The sequence below is a fragment of the Fukomys damarensis genome, unplaced genomic scaffold (assembly GCF_012274545.1).
Source record: "Fukomys damarensis isolate Sample0158 unplaced genomic scaffold, DMR_v1.0_HiC HiC_scaffold_33, whole genome shotgun sequence".
In the NCBI taxonomy this organism is placed as follows: Eukaryota; Metazoa; Chordata; class Mammalia; order Rodentia; family Bathyergidae; genus Fukomys; species Fukomys damarensis.
This window is the reverse complement of record NW_022900945.1, coordinates 38572564-38580009: the sequence shown is the minus strand read 5'-3', so window position 1 is coordinate 38580009 and position 7446 is coordinate 38572564. Positions and strand designations below refer to the sequence as shown.

At 36.7% G+C, this 7446-nt stretch overlaps 1 long non-coding RNA gene across 1 annotated transcript; it reads left to right on the top strand.

Moving 5' to 3' along the window:
• The first annotated feature begins 1934 nt into the window (after window positions 1-1934).
• On the top strand, window positions 1935-7228 carry LOC104849473. The gene is made up of 3 exons (XR_776762.1): window positions 1935-2011; window positions 3346-3469; window positions 7193-7228. It is a non-coding gene; the product is annotated as an uncharacterized LOC104849473 (long non-coding RNA).
• The last annotated feature ends 218 nt before the right edge of the window (window positions 7229-7446 follow it).

Here is a 7446-nt window from a genome sequence, read left to right as displayed (position 1 = left end):
ATGAAAGGTCCTGAACCATGATATATGAGGAACTCTGAAAAGATAAAGATTGTCAAGGTTAGCACACGTGACCCCCTGGAAGTCCAAGCTCTTTGGGACCATTGACTCTGATTGCCAACTTGACTAGATTAAGAGGTTTTTTGCAGAAGTGATTGGATGATGTGGGCACTGTACTCAGTAATGAATTAAGCCATTGATGTTCACACCTGAATATGTTGCTCAGAGATTGGACAGATTCGAGGAGGTGGGTCACTGGGCCTACATTTTTTGAGGGATTATCTCTCTCTGGCTTTTCTTCTATGCTCTGCTGCAAGGCCATCATGGAGTGAGCAATGAGGCTTCACCATGTCCATATGCCATGTGCCTCCTGCCTTGGAACCAGCACACTACAGACTGAAACTTGTGAAACCATGAACCAAATAAATCTCTTCTTGTTTAAGTTGAGGGTACCTTGCATTTTTTCCCGAGAATGGCAAAGCTGGCTAATCCACCCTCTTTTCATTATAATTGCTCTAATTGTGATCATTACACAGAATATAATAATAATAATAATAATGATAATGATGATGATGATGATGATTTGCAATAAATAGGCATATGTGATAGTTTTTGTTTTCTCAGTGTTTATAGCAAAAATACTGTTAAATGGTCAGTAAGCCTATTTCCTATTTTTTCCTGAGTAAGCCCTTAGCTTTTATTTTCCAGACCTTTTATGCACACACATTTGATTCTAAATAGTAATATGTGAATGGAAGACATGTAGGAAGACCCTGTACTGTACCACAGTGACTAAGAGCCTGTGTCTTTCTCCACTCTAATAGGCATTATCTCAGCTCCAAAGACAGATAACCCAGTGGAAGAATACAATGTTCTAGAAGGCAGTAATACTCCCGGACAGAAGGAGACTGTATCCTTGAATTCTCTAATTTTATAGTGACAAGAGCAAGAAATAAGACTTTTTTTTTTTGTGGTAAGGCTTGGGAATTTGGGCCTGTTTTTGGAACAGCAGTTAGCTTACCCTGATTAATTCTGGATCTGACATATTAAAGTGTTCATCTTCCCAACAACTCTAACAGATAGCTAATATTACTTTCTGTATAGCTGCATTACAGATTAAAATAATGAGATCAGAAAGATTATGTAACTTTCCCAAGGTCACATAAACCCGTGGTTTAAACAAGGCATCCTAGTTCCAGAGTCCTTGCTCTTTACCCCTGGAGTCTATTCACTGGTACCGTTCAGCATTTAATGTTAGTTTTCAGAGCAGATCTATGAATTATTATTTTCCTTAGATAGATGAGAACCTTGATTTTAACACAGTAGAAATGATTACTAAGTTCCGCAGTTCACATATGAGTCCAAGCTTGAGAGACATCAGTCCTCTTTTTAATATGCTATATATTTTTACATGATACCTGATTAAGATAAAGGATTTATGCAGTTCTGTAGAACCAAGGAAGCCATAGAAGCAGAAGCTCCAGGGAAGTCAATTGTGGTTTAAACTTGGAAGGTTTTACCAGCAATTTTAGCTGTTCAATGTGGAATAAGGCTGCCTCATGAGGCAGGGATTCCCCATCAGAAGATTGCAGCATGGGCTATAGGAATCTTCAAGACAGATATTTTAAAGATGACTGCATAAGATATGTGTTTTGCTTGGGATTCTGTAAAATACCTTCCAACTCTGAAATTCTGTGATAAGGATCTGTTAGAAGATCATGCATTTAATCTAGTCTGCACTGCAGAGTCATATGAGAAGTGACAATTGGTGGAATCTGAATGTGGTAGATTAGATGGAGTTAATAATTACTGATCCGTAAATCCCATTATCTGCTTGATATTGTTAGAATTAGGTGCCAGTCAGAGGAGGGAGGGGATCTGATAGTTGCTGTTACATCTTGGTTCTAATTAGCAGGCATAAGAATCTTGCTGTGAACCAGGAATGTTGCTGAAGGCAAGAGAAACAACCTCAAAGAGAAATGACAGAAGACCAGATGTAAATGTTTTATATCCGGTAGGCCATTTCCTTGCCCTGCCTCTGTCTGGAGACGTGGTGTCTTGAGACACATCCACACTCTTCAAGGAGGCTGCCTGACCCTGAGCAGCTGCTTCATCATTGAATGTATTCATTATGTCTGAGGTTGACTTTAATTTTTCAGGTTCTCCTCTAACTGCTCAGGGATAAGTACATAAAAGCCAATCATCGAAGCACCATTACTCCAACTCCACAAGTCTTTAGCTATCTTCTTCAAGGTTTCTAAAACATAGACAAAACACAAATTACATTTTCCATCCTGTGTGGGATAATTTTGCTTTACAGTATGTGGCAAATTTGAGTCCTGTGACAATTCATATTGTACAAAGTGAAAGGAAGCTTGTCAGCCTGTTCTTTTTTTCTTCCTTCCATATGGCTGATTGATTCATCTCATACTACAAGCTCTCACTAAAATGTGATCTCTGGTGCTTTAAATGAATATATCATTGCTTAAATGGAGTAGCATAGCATAGTGTTTCCATTTCTAAGCACAGGCTGTGGAGCTGGAGAGACCTGGGATTAAAATACACCCCTGATTGCTTACTAGCTGTGCAACACTGAGCTTGTCACTTAACTTCACCAGCCTTTCTTTTCCTGAACTGTGAAATTAAGGTAAATCTGAAGCTGTGAATTCCTTCTCTTATCTAAATTTCCATGTATTTTAATTTTTTATTTTCTATTTATTTATTTGACAACAAAGATTTATCACTCTGTATCAGTGGTGAGCTATGACATGCGTATTATTTATTTTTCTTTTAAAACAAAAGATGTCAATGTGTGTTGTTTTTTAAACTAAAACCTTGTAGTCAGGTTTAATTTCAGTGATGGCCCTTTGCTACAGTAAGTGGGATTTGGGTTACATTTTGGGCACTTGTCTCTAAAAGGTTTGCCATCATTGCTATATTTTTGGTGTTATTAAGCACAAAGAATATAGCAGTGAATAAAATAGGGGTGGGTACCTGGCTTTAGGGAGTTTAAAATTGCTAGAAAACAGAGATAGTCAATTTATCTAATAAATCACTTAATTACCATGGTGAGTAGGTCCATGCCAGTGAAGAATTGAGCTTAAAACTGTGATTGAAAGAAAATATGACCTATTACAATGGCTTAGAAAAGGCTGATCTGAGAGAACATTTAATTTAATTCATTATTTCATGAAGTTATTAATTATTCATCAAGAATTTATTAAGCACCACTTAAATATCAGGCACTATATGATATATTTTAGCATCACTGGGGTGACAATAAGAAGATAAAGTTTTTTGAAAGAGCTTCAAATCTAAAATGATGTTTTTTTGCAACTTCATTTGCAGTATCAAAATATGCTGTTGGAGACTGAGGAGAATTTGTTATAAGACAATAAAATGCCGAAGTCACTTTGAAGTCAAAGTACTGGCATTTATTTTACAGGAGAAAAAAACAGGAAAGAAATTTAAAGTAAGTTGGTACAGAGCTTTGGCTGAGAGGAATAAAGAAAAGAAAAATTTATGTGTAAAACTTGGTAATTTGTCTGGGGAACTTAGTTTGATGCCAGAATGAGTTCTGATGAGAGTATTACTGAGAGCTGTTACTCAGCTCACTGATGTGGTTGGCTGCTTATTTCTCCTAGAATAATGGTCACATTGCTCACTACCTTGCAGAGTCAATGACAAAGCAGAGCAAACCACATAATCTGCTTATCCTGCTGTCAAAACCAAATGGCACTCAGACCTACTTAGAATATCCGAAGAATTTTTCCTTATTATGGATATCAATCTCTGCTTAATGAGGAAGGAAATTCACACAATAGTTTGTTGGTGGGGCTTTGTTAACATGTTAATGTGACTACAGTAGCCTTTAGTTACAATTTGCACATGCTGTCAAATGAGTGCCACATATGAGATGTTCGGTTTATCAGTGAGCTTGTTGCCTCTGCTTTGAAATGCATAGGTACATTTTCTGTCACATCCAAGTCCCAGTCACCTCTGTCCTTGGATAATCCCAATGACCACTGCATTGGTACATTCCATTCACATTGGCACCTCTCCAAATGAGTGTTAACACTGCAGCTAGAATATTCTTTTCAAAATGCAAACTTAGGGGCCAGGGATTTAGCTCAGTGATTCCGGTGCCTGCTTTGCAAGCTCAAGGACCTGAGTTTGATTCCTGGTACCCCCCCAAAAAAAGCAAATTTGAAGGAGCTACTTTTTCTTATTTTTTTTAAGGGGTATGTCAACATAGTTTGAATACTGAGACTCATTTATCTCTAAGGTTTTGTCATCATAGAAGTCCCCAGTAACTTATTTATAAAATGCATTTAATAGTTTTGATTTTAAGTACTTTTTAGTTTACAGAAAAACTGAAAGGAGGATAAAGAGATTTCCCATATACTTCTTAACCCCTCACATACAGGCATTGCCTTCTTTATTATAAATATCCCCAACCAGAGTGGCATATATATTAGAATCAGTAAGCTTACATTGACACAATGCTACCTAGAGTATATAGGTTGCATTAAGGTGAGCTCTGGGTGTTTGCAGTTCCTTCCGTGCTGAGTAAACATACAACATAATCCCACCAGTGTAATTTGCAGAGTAGCTCCACTGCCCTAAATATCCTCTGTGCTCTTTGTATCCCACCCTGCCTGCCTTAAGTCCTGGTAACCTCTGATCTCTTTCCCAACCCCGTAGTTTTGTTTTTGACAATATGTTTTATAGCTGGATTATATACTATGTAGCTTTTCAGATTAACTTTTTAAATTTAGTAACATACATTTAAATTTCATATATATATGTGTATATATGAAATAGATATGAAAATGTATTCATAAAGAAAAGGATCATGGTTCAAACCCCAAAGAATGAACTCAGAGGCAGGAAATGCAGTAGAAGTAGGACATTTAATCACAAATGATCTTGTAAAATGGTGTTTGTACAGAGACAGGAGCACTTGGTTTGGAAACCAGGAGATTTTATCCCTAGCTTACAAGATTCTCTTCTTCCGTCTCTCATTATCTGAGGTTAGGGAGGCACAATCTGTCCCCAGTGGCACCTGCCATTTCCTCTTTTTGGCCTCCTTCATCCTCCCCTTGTGTGTCATTTCTTTGTGAGTCTTTATTTTTTTGTGGTTCCCATGATCATTATTCATGAATATGTCTTTGTTTTACAATTATCTGTTACCCCAGGACTTTGTCTTTGTTTGGGTTTAGGGATTCATTAGGAGTGAGTCATTTTGCATCCTGCATGTCTGCTATTTGACCCAGTTGTCTGTTGATAAGGGTAATGGCCTGCCACCAAATCTCTGTGGAAGTATTTGAGGTTAAAATAAAACATGGACCATCTAATTCTTTTGTTTCTTACAATTCACTACCAAATGGGGTGTGTGTGTGTGTGTGTGTGTGTGTGTGTGTGTGTGTGTGTGTTTCATATCTTTTCACCATCCTGAAGGACATCTTGATTGCTTCTAAATTTTGGCCGTTATAGAAAAAGCTGCTGCAAACTATGTGCAATGTCCAGGTTTTTGTATGAGCAGAATTTATAAACTCCTATCCAAGTAGTGTGAGTACTGGCTTGTGTTGTAAGAGTGTGTTTAGTTTTGTAAGAAACTGCTGAACTGGCTTCCAAAGTGGACATCCACTTGCATTCTCACAGGCAATGAAGAAGCATTTGTTTCTCTTCATCCTTGTCTGCTCTTGATATTGTCAAACTCTGGAGTTTGGTCATTCTAGTGAATATGTGATGGCATCTCATATTTTTATGATGTGGTGTTTCTTTTCATATGCTTAGTTGCCACATGTACAACTTTTTTATTGGTGTGTCCACTAAGGTCTCTGGCCCCTTGTAAAGCCATATTTTTTTGCTTTCTTTTTGTTGAGATTGAAGAGGTTTTTTTTGTATCCTTTTGATAACGCTATTAGTGGCCATATCCTCTGCAAATATCTTCTCCTAGCCTATTGTTTGTCTTTCTATTTTCTTGAGCAGAAATTTTATATTTTAATGAACTCTACCTTATCTCTTCTTTCTTTTATAGATCATATCTTTGGTATTGTGTCAAATCAAAGGTCACAGATTTTCTTCTATGTTGTCTTCTTGGAGTTCTGCATTTTTATATTTTATATTAAATTCTGTGATCCATTTTTGGTTAATTTTGTGAAAACTATAACTTCTGTACCTGAAATCATTTAAATTTTTATATGTGAATGCCCAACTATTCCAGCACTATTTGTTGAAAAGATGATCTTTTTTTTTTTTTCTTTTTTGGGGTATTGGGGATTGAACTCAGGATTTTTCTCTTGGGAGACAGGTGGCAGAAGCAATGAGGTAAGTGCCCAGCCTTTGACTCAAAATTACAACAATGATTTCTGCTGAAAATTTCAGCCTGCCAGATTACCCTGCTGATTTTAGACTTGCCAGATCTCATAATCAGGTGAAATTATCTCCTGAAATCTGTCTCTCTATCTCTGTCTCTGTCTCTTTTTCTCTCTCCTTCTATTTCTGGCTATTAAATCTCTATTTTATTTCCTATTGCACAAATGTGAGCTACTGAAATACTTTGTGACAGACTAACACTTCTAGCCAACTAATTCCAAATTTGCCTTCTTACTATAATAGGACAAAATGGACTAAAAATATTAAACAGCTCTTTTCCAACATTGGACAGCTGGCATTTCTGCATTGGAATACCCCAGAGAAGGGCAGCAGATGAAGTGATTCTATGTTTGTCCCAATTTTCTTTTATAGTTTTCTCTGACCACAGTAGAAAGAAGGGAGCATACATCAAGTACAGTCATCTCTCAATAACAGGATATGTTCTGAGAAATGCGTTTGGGAAATCTCATCACCATGCACACATCATAGAGCATTCTTACACAAATGAGATGTCTACAACATCATTAGCCACTATAGCCTTATGGGACCGATGTCATATATGTGGAATATTATTGATCAAAGTGTTGGTATGTCTAGTTTTAACAGACAGAGATTAGAGTTTGTGTAAAGCAAGGGGGCTAAAATCGGGAAACTATTCTATAGGAAAGCAACCTTACAAATATGTATGGAGTCCTCTTGAATTTTTAGCTAAACTAAAATACACATGTATAAAGCTCCATGCTGTAGAAAAATGGAAAATTTTAAGTTATAAGCTGAGTAATTCCAAAAGTTCAAGACATTTGTGTTCCAACAGGTAAAAGGAAGATTGACCACACAGTACGCTCAGCGGAGATCTCAACGAGGTAGTAAGTATAAAATAGCCTTAGAGACAAACCTACTATAGCTTTTTCCTAACAAAGATTATAAATAAGTCTCCATGTAATAAAGCCAAGAGTCAACTGTCTATTAGAATAAAGTTCAAATTTATTTTTAAAATTAATCATAAATATATTATGACAAATTAATCAATACATTCATCACTACCTCTGCTATACATTAGATTGCCAG